At 48.2% G+C, this 16,971-nt stretch overlaps 1 pseudogene; it reads right to left on the reverse strand.

The window, feature by feature from the left end:
- Window positions 1-11,290: 11,290 nt before the first annotated feature.
- LOC135521383 (low-density lipoprotein receptor class A domain-containing protein 4-like) overlaps window positions 11,291-16,971 on the reverse strand; it is a 69,229-nt pseudogene continuing 63,548 nt past the window's right edge.

A 16,971-nucleotide genomic window follows, 5' to 3' on the forward strand; every position in this document is an offset into this window, starting at 1 on the left:
AAGCAGTATTGTCCTGGTACTAAACCAGTAGGGTCCTGGTACTAAAGCAGTAGGGTCCTGGTATTAAAGCAGTAGGGTCCTGGTACTAAAGCAGTAGGGTCATGTGACTAAAGCAGTAGGGTACTAAAGCAGTATTGTCCTGGTACTAAACCAGTAGGGTCCTGGTACTAAAGCAGTAGGGTCCTGGTATCAAAGCAGTAGGGCCCTGGTATCAAAGCAGTAGGGGCCTGGTATCAAAGCAGTAGGGTCCTGGTATTAAAACAGTAGGGTATTAAAGCAGTAGGGTCCTGGTATTAAAGCAGTAGGGTCCTGGTAATAAAGCAGTATGGTCCTGGTACTAAAGCAGTAGGGTCCTGGTAGTAAACCAGTAGAGTCCTGGTATTAAAGCAGTAGGGTCATGGTACTAAAGCAGTAGGATCCTGGTATTAAAGCAGTAGGGTCCTGGTACTAAAGCAGTAGGGTCCTGGTACTAAAGCAGTAGAGTCCTGGTAGTAAAGCAGTAGGGTACTAAAGCAGTATGGTCCTGGTATTAAAGCAGTAGGGTCCTGGTATTAAAGCAGTAGGGTCCTGCTACTAAAGCAGTATGGTCCTGGTATTAAAGCAGTAGGGTCCTGGTACTAAAGCAGTAGGGTCCTGGTATTAAAGCAGTAGGGTCCTGGTATAAAGCAGTAGGGTCCTGGTACTAAAGCAGTAGGGTCCTGGTACTAAAGCAGTATGGTCCTGGTATTAAAGCAGTAGGGTCCTGGTATTAAAGCAGTAGGGTCCTGGTATTAAAGTAGTAGGGTCCTGTGACTAAAGCAGAATTGTCCTGGTACTAAAGCAGTAGGTTACTAAAGCAGTAGGGTCCTGGTACTAAAGCAGTATGGTCCTGGTATTAAAGCAGTAGGGTCCTGTGACTAAAGCAGTAGGGTACTAAAGCAGAATTGTCCTGGTACTAAACCAGTAGGGTACTAAAGCAGTAGGTTACTAAAGCAGTAGGGTCCTGGTACTAAAGCAGTAGGGTCCTGGTAAAAAAGCAGTAGAGTCCTGGTACTAAATCAGCAGGGTCCTGGTATTAAAGCAGTAGGGTACTAAAGCAGTATTGTCCTGGTACTAAACCAGTGGCGTACTAAAGCAGTAGGGTAGTAAAGCAGTAGATTACTAAAGCAGTAGGGTCCTGGTACTAAAGCAGTAGGGTCCTGGTACTAAAGCAGTAGGGTCCTGGTAAAAAAGCAGTATGTTCCTGGTACTAAAGCAGTAGGGTCCTGGTACTAAAGCAGTAGGGTCCTGGTACTAAAGCAGTAGGGTCCTGGTACTAAATCAGCAGGGTCCTGGTATTAAAGCAGTAGGGTACTAAAGCAGTATTGTCCTGGTACTAAACCAGTGGCGTACTAAAGCAGTAGGGTAGTAAAGCAGTAGATTACTAAAGCAGTAGGGTCCTGGTACTAAAGCAGTAGGGTCCTGGTACTAAAGCAGTAGGGTCCTGGTATTAAAGCAGTAGGGTCCTGGTATTAAAGCAGTAGGGTCATGTGACTAAAGCAGTAGGGTACTAAAGCAGTATTGTCCTGGTACTAAAGCAGTAGGGTCCTGGTACTAAAGCAGTAAGGTCCTGGTATCAAAGCAGTAGGGCCCTGGTATCAAAGCAGTAGGGGCCTGGTATCAAAGCAGTAGGGTCATGGTATTAAAACAGTAGTGTATTAAAGCAGTAGGGTCCTGGTATTAAAGCAGTAGGGTCCTGGTACTAAAGCAGTAGGGTACTAAAGCAGTATGGTCCTGGTATTAAAGCAGTAGAGTCCTGGTATTAAAGCAGTAGGGTACTAAAGCAGTAGAGTCCTGGTATTAAAGCAGTAGGGTCCTGGTATTAAAGCAGTGGGGTCCTGTGACTAAAGCAGTAGGGTCCTGGTATTAAAGCAGTAGAGTCATGATACTAAAGCAGTAGCTCTGATCAAATGGCACCTTACTCCCTTAGAGCTCTGGTCAAATGGCACCTTACTCCCATAGAGCTCTGGTCAAATGGCACCTTACTCCCATAGAGCTCTGATCAAATGGCACCTTATTCCCATAGAGCTCTTGTCAAATGGCACCTAATTCCCATAGGGCTCTGGTCAAATGCCACCTTATTCCCATAGGGCTCTGGTCAAATGGCATCTTATTCCCATAGAGCTCTGGTCAAATGGCACCGTATTCCCATAAAGCTCTGGTCAAATGGCAAATCTGATCAAATGGCACCTTATTCACGTAGAAATCTGATCAAATGTTACTTTATTCCCTTAGAGCTCTGATCAAATGGCACCTTACTCCCTTAGAGCTCTGGTCAAATGGCACCGTATTCCCATAGAGCTCTGATCAAATGGCACCTTATTCCCTTAGAGCTCTGGTCAAATGGCACCTTATTCCCAAAGAGCTCTGGTCAAATGGCACCCCACAGAGCTCTGGTCAAATGGCACCCCATAGAGCTCTGGTCAAATGGCACCTTACTCCCATAGAGCTCTGGTCAAATGGCACCTTATTCCCATAGAGCTCTGGACAAATGGCACCTTATTCCCATAGGTTTCTGGTAAAATGGCATTTCATTCCCATAGAAATCTGATCAAATTGCACCTTATTCCCATAGAAATCTGATCAAATGGTACCTTATTCCCATAGAAATCTGATAAAATGGCACCTTATTCCCATAGAGCTCTGGTCAAATGGCACGTTATTCCCATAGAGCTCTGGTCAAATGGCACCATATTCCCATAGAGCTCTGGTCAAATGGCACCTTATTCCCATAGAGCTCTGATCAAAGGGCACCTTATTCCCATAGAGCTCTGGTCAAATGGCACCTTACTCCCACAGAGCTCTGGTCAAATGGCACCTTATTCCCATAGAGCTCTGATCAAAGGGCACCTTATTCCCATAGAGCTCTTGTCAAATGGCACCCTATTCCCAAAGAGCTGTGGTCAAATAGCACCTTAACCCCATAGAGCTCTGGTCAAACGGCACCTTATTCCCATAGAACTCTGGTCAAATTGCACCTTATTCACACAGAGCACTGGTCAAATGGCACCTTATTCCCATAGAAATCTGATCAAATTTCACCTTTTTCCCATAGAAATCTGATCAAATGGCACCTTATTCCCATAGAGCTCTGATCAAATGGCACCTTATTCCCATAGAGCTCTGATCAAATGGCACCTTATTCCCATAGAGCTCTGATCAAAGGGCACCTTACTCCCTTTGAGCTCTGGTCAAATTGCACCTTATTCCCATAGAGCTCTGGTCAAATGGCACCTTATTCCCATAGGGCTCTGGTCAAATGGCACCTTATTCCCATAGGGCTCTGGTCAAATGGCACCTTATTCCTATAGAGCTCTGGACAAATGGCACCTTATTCCCATAGGGCTCTGGTCACATGGCACCTTATTCCTATAGAGCTCTGGACAAATGGCACCTTATTCCCATAGGGCTCTGGTAAAATGGCACCTTATTCCCATAGGGCTCTGGTAAAATGGCACCTTATTCCCATAGAAAGTTGATCAAATGGCACCTTATTCACAAAGGGCTCTGGTCAAATGGCACCTTATTCCCATAGAGCTCTGGTTAAATGGCACCTTACTCCCTTTGAGCTCTGGTCAAATGGCACCTTATTCCCATAGAGCTCTGGTCAAATGGCACCTTATTCCTATAGAGCTCTGGTCAAATGGCACCTGGTCAGTGTTGTGGATGAGTTACTAAATCTCTCAGGGGCCTGGTCAGTGTTGTGGATGAGTGTGTAGGTTTTAGGGTCTTACTCGGCTGGGTTCTACAGGGTAGCTGGTGTACTGTGTGGTAGTGGGACTGATAGATACTAGGCTGGGTTCTACAGGGTAGCTGGTGTACTGTGTGGTAGTGGGACTGATAGATACTAGGCTGGGTTCTACAGGGTAGCTGGTGGACTGTGTGGTAGGACTGATAGATACTAGGCTGGGTTCTACAGAGTAGCTGGTGTACTGTGTGGTAGTGGGACTGATAGATACTAGGCTGGGTTCTACAGAGTAGCTGGTGTACTGTGTGGTAGGACTGATAGATACTAGGCTGGGTTCTACAGGGTAGCTGGTGTACTGTGTGGGTGTGGGACTGATAGATACTAGGCTGGGTTCTACAGGGTAGCTGGTGTACTGTGTGGTAGGACTGATAGATACTAGGCTGGGTTCTACAGGGTAGCTGGTGTACTGTGTGGTAGGACTGATAGATACTAGGCTGGGTTCTACAGGGTAGCTGGTGTACTGTGTGGTAGGACTGATAGATACAAGGCTGGGTTCTACAGGGTAGCTGGTGTACTGTGTGGTAGTGGGACTGATAGTTACTAGGCTGGGTTCTACAGGGTAGCTGGTGTACTGTGTGGTAGTGGGACTGATAGATACTAGGCTGGGTTCTACAGGGTAGCTGGTGTACTGTGTGGTAGTGGGACTGATAGATACTAGGCTGGGTTCTACAGGGTAGCTGGTGTACTGTGTGGTAGTACTGATAGATACTAGGCTGGGTGCTACAGGGTAGCTGGTGTACTGTGTGGTAGGACTGATAGATACTAGGCTGGGTTCTACAGGGTAGCTGGTGTAGTGTGGTAGGACTGATAGATACTAGGCTGGGTTCTACAGGGTAGCTGGTGTACTGTGTGGTAGTGGGACTGATAGATACTAGGCTGGGTTCTACAGGGTAGCTGGTGTACTGTGTGGTCGTGGGACTGATAGATACTAGGCTGGGTTCTACAGGGTAGCTGGTGTAATGTGTGGTCGTGGGACTGATAGATACTAGGCTGGGTTCTACAGGGTAGCTGGTGTACTGTGTGTTAGTGGGACTGATAGATACTAGGCTGGGTTCTACAGGGTAGCTGGTGTACTGTGTGGTAGTGGGACTGATAGATACTAGGCTGGGTTCTACAGGGTAGCTGGTGTAGTGTGGTAGGACTGATAGATACTCGGCTGGGTTCTACAGGGTAGCTGGTGTACTGTGTGGTAGTGGGACTGATAGATACTAGGCTGGGTTCTACAGGGTAGCTGGTGTACTGTGTGGTAGGACTGATAGATACTAGGCTGGGTTCTACAGGGTAGCTGGTGTACTGTGTGGTAGGACTGATAGATACTAGGCTGGGTTTTACAGGGTAGCTGGTAAACTGTGTGGTAGTGGGACTGATAGATACTAGGCTGGGTTCTACAGGGTAGCTGGTGTAGTGTGGTAGGACTGATAGATACTAGGCTGGGTTCTACAGGGTAGCTGGTGTACTGTGTGGTAGTGGGACTGATAGATACTAGGCTGGGTTCTACAGGGTAGCTGGTGTACTGTGTGGTCGTGGGACTGATAGATACTAGGCTGGGTTCTACAGGGTAGCTGGTGTAATGTGTGGTCGTGGGACTGATAGATACTAGGCTGGGTTCTACAGGGTAGCTGGTGTAATGTGTGTTAGTGGGACTGATAGATACTAGGCTGGGTTCTACAGGGTAGCTGGTGTACTGTGTGGTAGTGGGACTGATAGATACTAGGCTGGGTTCTACAGGGTAGCTGGTGTAGTGTGGTAGGACTGATAGATACTCGGCTGGGTTCTACAGGGTAGCTGGTGTACTGTGTGGTAGTGGGACTGATAGATACTAGGCTGGGTTCTACAGGGTAGCTGGTGTACTGTGTGGTAGGACTGATAGATACTAGGCTGGGTTCTACAGGGTAGCTGGTGTACTGTGTGGTAGGACTGATAGATACTAGGCTGGGTTTTACAGGGTAGCTGGTAAACTGTGTGGTAGTGGGACTGATAGATACTAGGCTGGGTTCTACAGGGTAGCTGGTGTACTGTGTGGTAGTGGGACTGATAGATACTAGGCTGGGTTCTACAGGGTAGCTGGTGTACTGTGTGGTAGTGGGACTGATAGATACTAGGCTGGGTTCTACAGGGTAGCTGGTGTAATGTGTGGTCGTGGGACTGATAGATACTAGGCTGGGTTCTACAGGATAGCTGGTGTACTGTGTGGTAGGACTGATAGATACTAGGCTGGGTTCTACAGGGTAGCTGGTGTACTGTGTGGTAGTGGGACTGATAGATACTAGGCTGGGTTCTACAGGGTAGCTGGTGTACTGTGTGGTAGGACTGATAGATACTAGGCTGGGTTCTACAGGGTAGCTGGTGTACTGTGTGGTAGTGGGACTGATAGATACGAGGCTGGGTTCTACAGGGTAGCTGGTGTACTGTGTGGTAGGACTGATAGATACTAGACTGGGTTCTACAGGGTAGCTGGTGTACTGTGTGGTAGTGGGACTGATATATACTCGGCTGGGTTCTACAGGGTAGCTGGTGTACTGTGTGGTAGTGGGACTGATAGATACTAGGCTGGGTTCTACAGGGTAGCTGGTGTACTGTGTGGTAGGACTGATAGATACTAGGCTGGGTTCTACAGGGTAGCTGGTGTACTGTGTGGTAGTGGGACTGATAGATACTAGGCTGGGTTCTACAGGGTAGCTGGTGTACTGTGTGGTAGGACTGATAGATACTAGGCTGGGTGCTACAGGGTAGCTGGTGTACTGTGTGGTAGTGGGACTGATAGATACTAGGCTGGGTTCTACAGGGTAGCTGGTGTACTGTGTGGTAGGACTGATAGATACTAGGCTGGGTTCTACAGGGTAGCTGGTGTACTGTGTGGTAGTGGGACTGATAGATACTAGGCTGGGTTCTACAGGGTAGCTGGTGTACTGTGTGGTAGGACTGATAGATACTAGGCTGGGTTCTACAGGGTAGCTGGTGTACTGTGTGGTAGTGGGACTGATAGATACTAGGCTGGGTTCTACAGGGTAGCTGGTGTACTGTGTGGTAGTGGGACTGATAGATACTAGGCTGGGTTCTACAGGGTAGCTGGTGTACTGTGTGGTAGTGGGACTGATAGATACTAGGCTGGGTTCTACAGGGTAGCTGGTGTACTGTGTGGTAGGACTGATAGATACTAGGCTGGGTTCTACAGGGTAGCTGGTGTACTGTGTGGTAGTGGGACTGATAGATACTAGGCTGGGTTCTACAGGATAGCTGGTGTACTGTGTGGTAGGACTGATAGATACTAGGCTGGGTTCTACAGGGTAGCTGGTGTACTGTGTGGTAGTGGGACTGATAGATACTAGGCTGGGTTCTACAGGGTAGCTGGTGTACTGTGTGGTAGGACTGATAGATACTAGGCTGGGTTCTACAGGGTAGCTGGTGTACTGTGTGGTAGTGGGACTGATAGATACGAGGCTGGGTTCTACAGGGTAGCTGGTGTACTGTGTGGTAGGACTGATAGATACTAGGCTGGGTTCTACAGGGTAGCTGGTGTACTGTGTGGTAGTGGGACTGATAGATACTAGGCTGGGTTCTACAGGGTAGCTGGTGTACTGTGTGGTAGTGGGACTGATAGATACTAGGCTGGGTTCTACAGGGTAGCTGGTGTACTGTGTGGTAGGACTGATAGATACTAGGCTGGGTTCTACAGGGTAGCTGGTGTACTGTGTGGTAGTGGGACTGATAGATACTAGGCTGGGTTCTACAGGGTAGCTGGTGTACTGTGTGGTAGTGGGACTGATAGATACTAGGCTGGGTTCTACAGGGTAGCTGGTGTACTGTGTGGTAGTGGGACTGATAGATACTAGGCTGGGTTCTACAGGGTAGCTGGTAAACTGTGTGGTAGGACTGATAGATACTAGGCTGGGTTCTACAGGGTAGCTGGTGTACTGTGTGGTAGTGGGACTGATAGATACTAGGCTGGGTTCTACAGGCTAGCTGGTGTACTGTGTGGTAGGACTGATAGATACTAGGCTGGGTTCTACAGGGTAGCTGGTGTACTGTGTGGTAGTGGGACTGATAGATACTAGGCTGGGTTCTACAGGGTAGCTGGTGTACTGTGTGGTAGGGGACTGATAGATACTAGGCTGGGTTCTACAGGGTAGCTGGTGTACTGTGTGGTAGTGGGACTGATAGATACTAGGCTGGGTTCTACAGGGTATGGTGTACTGTGTGGTAGTGGGACTGATAGATACTAGGCTGGGTTCTACAGGGTAGCTGATGTACTGTGTGGTAGGACTGATAGATACTAGGCTGGGTTCTACAGGGTAGCTGGTGTACTGTGTGGTAGGACTGATAGATACTAGGCTGGGTTCTACAGGGTAGCTGGTGTACTGTGTGGTAGGACTGATAGATACTAGGCTGGGTTCTACAGAGTAGCTGGTGTACTGTGTGGTAGGACTGATAGATACTAGGCTGGGTTCTACAGGGTAGCTGGTGTACTGTGTGGTAGTGGGACTGATAGATACTAGGCTGGGTTCTACAGGGTAGCTGGTGTACTGTGTGGTAGTGGGACTGATAGATACTAGGCTGGGTTCTACAGGGTAGCTGGTGTACTGTGTGGTAGTGGGACTGATAGATACTAGGCTGGGTTCTACATAGGTGGCTGGTGTACTGTGTGGTAGTGGGACTGATAGATACTAGGCTGGGTTCTACAGGGTAGCTGGTGTACTGTGTGGTAGGACTGATAGATACGAGGCTGGGTTCTACAGTGTAGCTGGTGTACTGTGTGGTAGTGGGACTGATAGATACTAGGCTGGGTTCTACAGGGTAGCTGGTGTACTGTGTGGTAGACTGATAGATACTAGGCTGGGTTCTACAGGGTAGCTGGTGTACTGTGTGGTAGTGGGACTGATATAGATACTAGGCTGGGTTCTACAGGGTAGCTGGTGTACTGTGTGGTAGTGGGACTGATAGATACTAGGCTGGGTTCTACAGGGTAGCTGGTGTACTGTGTGGTAGTGGGACTGATAGATACTAGGCTGGGTTCTACAGGGTAGCTGGTAAACTGTGTGGTAGGACTGATAGATACTAGGCTGGGTTCTACAGGGTAGCTGGTGTACTGTGTGGTAGTGGGACTGATAGATACTAGGCTGGGTTCTACAGGGTAGCTGGTGTACTGTGTGGTAGGACTGATAGATACTAGGCTGGGTTCTACAGGGTAGCTGGTGTACTGTGTGGTAGTGGGACTGATAGATACGAGGCTGGGTTCTACAGGGTAGCTGGTGTACTGTGTGGTAGGACTGATAGATACTAGGCTGGGTTCTACAGGGTAGCTGGTGTACTGTGTGGTAGTGGGACTGATAGATACTAGGCTGGGTTCTACAGGGTAGCTGGTGTACTGTGTGGTAGTGGGACTGATAGATACTAGGCTAGGTTCTACAGGGTAGCTGGTGTACTGTGTGGTAGGACTGATAGATACTAGGCTGGGTTCTACAGGGTAGCTGGTGTACTGTGTGGTAGGACTGATAGATACTAGGCTGGGTTCTACAGGGTAGCTGGTGTACTGTGTGGTAGGACTGATAGATACTAGGCTGGGTTCTACAGGGTAGCTGGTGTACTGTGTGGTAGTGGGACTGATAGATACTAGACTGGGTTCTACAGGGTAGCTGGTGTACTGTGTGGTAGTGGGACTGATAGATACTAGACTGGGTTCTACAGGGTAGCTGGTAGACACAGTGGGACTGATAGATACTAGACTGGGTTCTACAGGGTAGCTGGTGTACTGTGTGGTAGGACTGATAGATACTAGGCTGGGTTCTACAGAGTAGCTGGTGTACTGTGTGGTAGTGGGACTGATAGATACTAGACTGGGTTCTACAGGGTAGCTGGTGTACTGTGTGGTAGGACTGATAGATACTAGGCTGGGTTCTACAGAGTAGCTGGTGTACTGTGTGGTCGGACTGATAGATACTAGGCTGGGTTCTACAGGGTAGCTGGTGTAGTGTGGTAGGACTGATAGATACTAGGCTGGGTTCTAGACACTGGTGTACTGTGTGGTAGTGGGACTGATAGATACTAGGCTGGGTTCTACAGATAGCTGGTGTACTGTGTGGTCCTAGACACAGGGACTGATAGATACTAGGCTGGGTTCTACAGGGTAGCTGGTGTACTGTGTGGTCGTGGGACTGATAGATACTAGGCTGGGTTCTAGACAGGGAGCTGGTGTACTGTGTGGTAGTGGGACTGATAGATACTAGGCTGGGTTCTACAGGGTAGCTGGTGGACTGTGTGGTAGTGGGACTGATAGATACTAGGCTAGGTTCTACAGGGTAGCTGGTGTACTGTGTGGTAGTGGGACTGATAGATACTAGACTGTTGGTCCTCCAATAGAAAGAGGCCCTATCATCTGCTCTTACCTTTGGAGCCAGAGTTCAATCAATCAATTCACTCCTGACAGGACAACAACACACATCATCACATCTTGTGTTTCTCTCTTTACGCTTCAACAAGTAGACAATGCAACTTCATATAACGCTTATTATTTTTAATGTTAGTTACATAGACAAGTCGGTTCCTCTCCTCTGTGTCCACGGTAACATTGGCACTAAGATTTGGATGTTTGAGTCGTTCCTTCTCCAGCTTGGTTGTGTACAGACCCTGGTCTGAATAAAACCCCCCAGTCCATCTCGGGGTCAGTACAGACCCTGGTCTGTATAAAACCCCCAGTCCAGCTCACCTCAGTACAGACCCTGGTCTGTATAAAACCCCCAGTTCAGCTCGGGGTCAGTACAGACCCTGGTCTGACACATAAAACCACCCAGTCCAGCTCGGGGATCAGTCCTAGACCCTGGTCAGTACAAATACACCACCCAGTCCAGACTCGGGGTCTGTACGGACTTTCAATTAATGAAAAATAAATGTATTTATGCTTGGTTCCTCTCTGTGTTGTGTTCAGTTGTAGCAGGTCGATAATGCTGTGTTTAGTTGTAGCAGGTCGATAATGTTGTGTTTATTTGTAGCAGGTCGATAATGCTGTGTTTAGTTGTAGTTGTACAGGTCATAATGTTGTGTTTAGTTGTAGCAGGTCGATAATGCTGTGTTTAGTTGTAGCACAGGTCGATAATGTTGTGTTTAGTTGTAGCAGGTAGATAATGTTGTGTTTAGTTGTAGCAGGTCGATAATGTTGTGTTTAGTTGTAGCAGTCGATAATGCTGTGTTTAGTTGTAGCAGGTCGACAATGCAGTGTTTAGTTGTAGCAGGTCCTAAAGTTGTGTTTAGTTGTAGCAGGACGATAATGTTGTGTTTATTTGTCCTAGCAGGTCGATAATGCTGTGTTTATTTTGTAGACACAGTCGATAATGCTGTGTTTAGTTGTAGCAGGTCGATAATGTTGTGTTTAGTTGTAGTAGGTTGATAATGTTGTGTTTAGTTGTAGCAGGTTGATAATGTTGTGTTTAGCAGTAGCAGGTTGAAAATGTTGTGTTTAGTTGTGCATCCTGGGAGTGTCGGTCACAGGTCCACCTATAGAGATTGGCCCACCTCTTTACAGGGGGAGGAGTCTAAGACAGCTTAGTCCCTCATCCATCTCACCTCAGCTCCTCCCCTTTCCTGGCCTTGGCAGGTATTGTGCTTTCTGATTGGCCCTGCTGGCTGGTCCCACCCCCGATCCAGGTCCCGAGTGGGTTACTGCTGTGCGGGTGGTGAAAAAAGTGACCAATCACATCGCAATATGCCGGAGGCGAGCGTTCCATGCGTCTGTGGCTGCTGCTATTGGCTACGCTGATACCAGAGTTACTGCTAGGTGGTCTCGGCCCTCCCCCTCCACTGTGCATGTCTATCACTTCACTGTGGAAGATGGTTCTATTGGGGGGGCCCAGACCGACTCCACCTAACTCCAACTGCTGCTCTGGGTCCCTCAGCTGTACAGGTGCAGGGGCCCTGGTCCTAGACACAGGGCTCCCTCCTAGTCAGACAGGGAGATGGTGGGGGAAGGTGGATGTCGTGGGTCAGGTAGGGGTAGGTGGGCTGGAAGGGACTGCAACGATCCCGGTACATAACACAGAGGGGCTGTGAACCTCTCCCCTGGTCCTGGACACATACACCACCTAGACACAGAGATAGATAGAGGGTTAGAGGGTTACCCACCTAGACACAGAGATAGATAGAGGGTTAGATAGATACACCACCTAGACACAGAGATAGATAGAGGGTTAGATAGTTACACCACCTAGACACAGAGATAGATAGAGGGTTAGAGGGTTACACCACCTAGACACAGAGATAGATAGAGGGTTAGATAGTTACACCACCTAGACACAGAGATAGATACCTAGTTAGATAGTTACACCACCTAGACACAGAGATAGATAGAGGGTTAGAGGGTTACACCACCTAGACACAGAGATAGATAGAGGGTTAGATAGTTACACCACCTAGACACAGAGATAGATACAGGGTTAGACACAGGGATACACCACCTCCTAGACACAGAGATAGATAGAGGGTTAGATAGTTACACACAGACAGATACACCACCTAGTCCTAGACACAGACAGATAGACCACCTAGTCCTAGGGTTAGACAGATACACCACCTAGTCCTAGACACAGACAGATACACCACCTAGTCCTAGACAGACAGATACACCACCTAGTCCTAGACACAGACAAAGAGGGTTAGATAGTTACACCACCTAGACACAGATAGACAGACAGATACACCACCTAGTCCTAGACACAGACAGATACACCACCTAGTCCTAGACACAGACAGATACACCACCTAGTCCTAGACACAGACAGATACACCACCTAGTCCTAGACACAGACAGATACACCACCTAGTCCTAGACACAGACAGATACACCACCTAGTCCTAGACACAGACAGATACACCACCTAGTCTAGACACAGACAGATACACCACCTAGTCCTAGACACAGACAGATACACCACCTAGTCCTAGACACAGACAGACAGATACACCACCTAGTCCTAGACACAGACAGATACACCACCTAGTCCTAGACACAGACAGATACACCACCTAGTCCTAGACACAGACAGATACACCACCTAGTCCTAGACACAGACAGACACACCACCTAGTCCTAGACACAGACAGATACACCACCTAGTCCTAGACACAGACAGATACACCACCTAGTCCTAGACACAGACAGAGACACAGACAGATACACCACCTAGTCCTAGACACAGACAGATAGAGACAGATACACCACCTAGTCCTAGACACAGACAGATACACCACCTAGTCCTAGACACAGACAGATACACCACCTAGTCCTAGACACAGACAGATACACCACCTAGTCCTAGACACAGACAGATACACCACCTAGTCCTAGACACAAACAGACAGATACACAGATACACCACCTAGTCCTAGACACAGACAGATACACCACCTAGTCCTAGAGACACAGACAGATACACCACCTAGTCCTAGACACAGACAGATACACCACCTAGTCCTAGACACAGACAGATACACCACCTAGTCCTAGACACAGACAGATACACCACCTAGTCCTAGACACAGACAGATACACCACCTAGTCCTAGACACAGACAGATACACCACCTAGTCCTAGACACAGACAGATACACAGATACACCACCTAGTCCTAGACACAGACAGATAGACAGATACAACACCTAGTCCTAGACACAGACAGACACACCACCTAGTGCTAGACACAGACAGACAGATACACCACCTAGTCCTAGACACAGACAGATACACCACCTAGTCCTAGACACAGACAGATACACCACCTAGTCCTAGACACAGACAGACAGACCACCTAGTCCTAGACACAGACAGATACACCACCTAGTCCTAGACACAGACAGATACACCACCTAGTCCTAGACACAGACAGATACACCACCTAGTCCTAGACACAGACAGATACACCACCTAGTCCTAGACACAGACAGATACACCACCTAGTCCTAGACACAGACAGATACACCACCTAGTCCTAGACACAGACAGATACACCACCTAGTCCTAGACACAGACAGATACACCACCTAGTCCTAGACACAGACAGACACACCACCTAGTCCTAGACACAGACAGACACCACCTAGTCCTAGACACAGACAGATACACCACCTAGTCCTAGACACAGACAGATACACCACCTAGTCCTAGACACAGACAGATACACCACTAGACAGATACACCACCTAGTCCTAGACACAGACAGATACACCACCTAGTCCTAGACACAGACAGATACACCACCTAGTCCTAGACACAGACAGATACACCACCTAGTCCTAGACACAGACAGATACACCACCCTAGACACAGACTAGACACAGACAGATACACCACCTAGTCCTAGACACAGACAGATACACAGATACACAGACAGATACCTAGTCCTAGACACAGACAGATACACCACCTAGTCCTAGACACAGACAGATAGACACACACCTAGTCCTCACAGACAGATAGATACACCACCTAGTCCTAGACACAGACAGACAGACAGATACACCACCTAGTCCTAGACACAGACAGATACACCACCTAGTCCTAGACACAGACAGATACACCACCTAGTCCTAGACACAGACAGATACAGATACACACCTAGTCCTAGACACAGACAGATACACCACCTAGTCCTAGACACAGACAGATAGACACACCACCTAGTCCTAGACACAGACAGATACACCACCTAGTCCACAGACACAGACAGACAGATACACCACCTAGTCCTAGACACAGACAGATACACCACCTAGTCCTAGACACAGACAGATACACCACCTAGTCCTAGACACAGACAGATACACCACCTAGTCCTAGACACAGACAGATACACCACCTAGTCCTAGACACAGACAGATACACAGAGACACAGACAGATACACCACCTAGTCCTAGACACAGACAGATACACCACCTAGTCCTAGACACAGACAGATACACCACCTAGTCCTAGACACAGACAGATACACCACCTAGTCCTAGACACAGACAGATAGACACAGACAGATACACCACCTAGTCCTAGACACAGACAGATACACCACCTAGTCCTAGACACAGACAGATACACCACCACCTAGTCCTAGACACAGACAGATACACCACCTAGTCCTAGACACAGACAGACACAGACACACCACCTAGTCCTAGACACAGACAGATACACCACCTAGTCCTAGACACAGACAGATACACCACCTAGTCCTAGACACAGACAGATACACCACCTAGTCCTAGACACAGACAGATACACCACCTAGTCCTAGACACAGACAGACAGATACACCACCTAGTCCTAGACACAGACAGATACACCACCTAGTCCTAGACACAGACAGATACACCACCTAGTCCTAGACACAGACAGATACACCACCTAGTCCTAGACACAGATACACCACCTAGTCCTAGACACAGATACACCACCTAGTCCTAGACACAGATACACCACCTAGTCCTAGACACAGACAGATACACCACCTAGTCCTAGACACAGACAGATACACCACCTAGTCCTAGACACAGACAGATACACCACCTAGTCCTAGACACAGACAGATAGACAGATACACCACCTAGTCCTAGACACAGACAGATACACCACCTAGTCCTAGACACAGACAGATACACCACCTAGTCCTAGACACAGACAGATACACCACCTAGTCCTAGACACAGACAGATACACCACCTAGTCCTAGACACAGACAGATAGACACCACCACCTAGTCCTAGACACAGACACAGACAGATACACCACCTAGTCCTAGACACAGACAGATACACCACCTAGTCCTAGACACAGACAGATACACCACCTAGTCCTAGACACAGACAGATACACCACCTAGTCCTAGACACAGACAGATAGTCCTAGACAGACAGATACACCACCTAGTCCTAGACACAGACAGATACACCACCTAGTCCTAGACACAGACAGATACACCACCTAGTCCTAGACACAGACAGATAGTCCTAGACACACCTAGTCCTAGACACAGACAGACAGATACACCACCTAGTCCTAGACACAGACAGATACACACACCTAGTCCTAGACACAGACAGATACACCACCTAGTCCTAGACACAGACAGATAGTCCTACCACAGATACACCACCTAGTCCTAGACACAGACAGATACACCACCTAGTCCTAGACACAGACAGATACACCACCTAGTCCTAGACACAGACAGATACACCACCTAGTCCTAGACACAGACAGATACACCACCTAGTCCTAGACACAGACAGATACACCACCTAGTCCTAGACACAGACAGACAGATACACCACCTAGTCCTAGACACAGACAGAGACAGACAGATACACCACCTAGTCCTAGACACAGACAGATACACCACCTAGTCCTAGACACAGACAGATACACCACCTAGTCCTAGACACAGACAGATACACCACCTAGTCCTAGACACAGACAGATACACCACCTAGTCCTAGACACAGACAGATACACCACCTAGTCCTAGACACAGACAGATACACCACCTAGTCCTAGACACAGACAGATACACACACCTAGTCCTAGACACAGACAGATAGACCACCAGATACACCACCTAGTCCTAGACACAGACAGATACACCACCTAGTCCTAGACACAGACAGATACACCACCTAGTCCTAGACACAGACAGATACACCACCTAGTCCTAGACACAGACAGATACACCTAGTCCTAGACACTAGTCCCACCTAGACACAGACAGATACACCACCTAGTCCTAGACACAGACAGATACACCACCTAGTCCTAGACACAGACAGATACACCACCTAGTCCTAGACACAGACAGATACACCACCTAGTCCTAGACACAGACAGATACACCACCTAGTCCTAGACACAGACAGATACACCACCTACAGACACAGACAGATACACCACCTAGTCCTAGACACAGACAGATACACCACCTAGTCCTAGACACAGACAGATACACCACCTAGTCCTAGACACAGACAGATACACCACCTAGTCCTAGACACAGACAGATACACCACCTAGTCCTAGACACAGACAGATACACAGACAGATACACCACCTAGTCCTAGACACAGACAGATACACCACCTAGTCCTAGACACAGACAGATACACCACCTAGTCCTAGACACAGACAGATACACCACCTAGTCCTAGACACAGACAGATACACCACCTAGTCCTAGACA

This window comes from Oncorhynchus masou, chromosome 29, assembly GCF_036934945.1.
Source record: "Oncorhynchus masou masou isolate Uvic2021 chromosome 29, UVic_Omas_1.1, whole genome shotgun sequence".
NCBI lineage: Eukaryota > Metazoa > Chordata > Actinopteri > Salmoniformes > Salmonidae > Oncorhynchus > Oncorhynchus masou.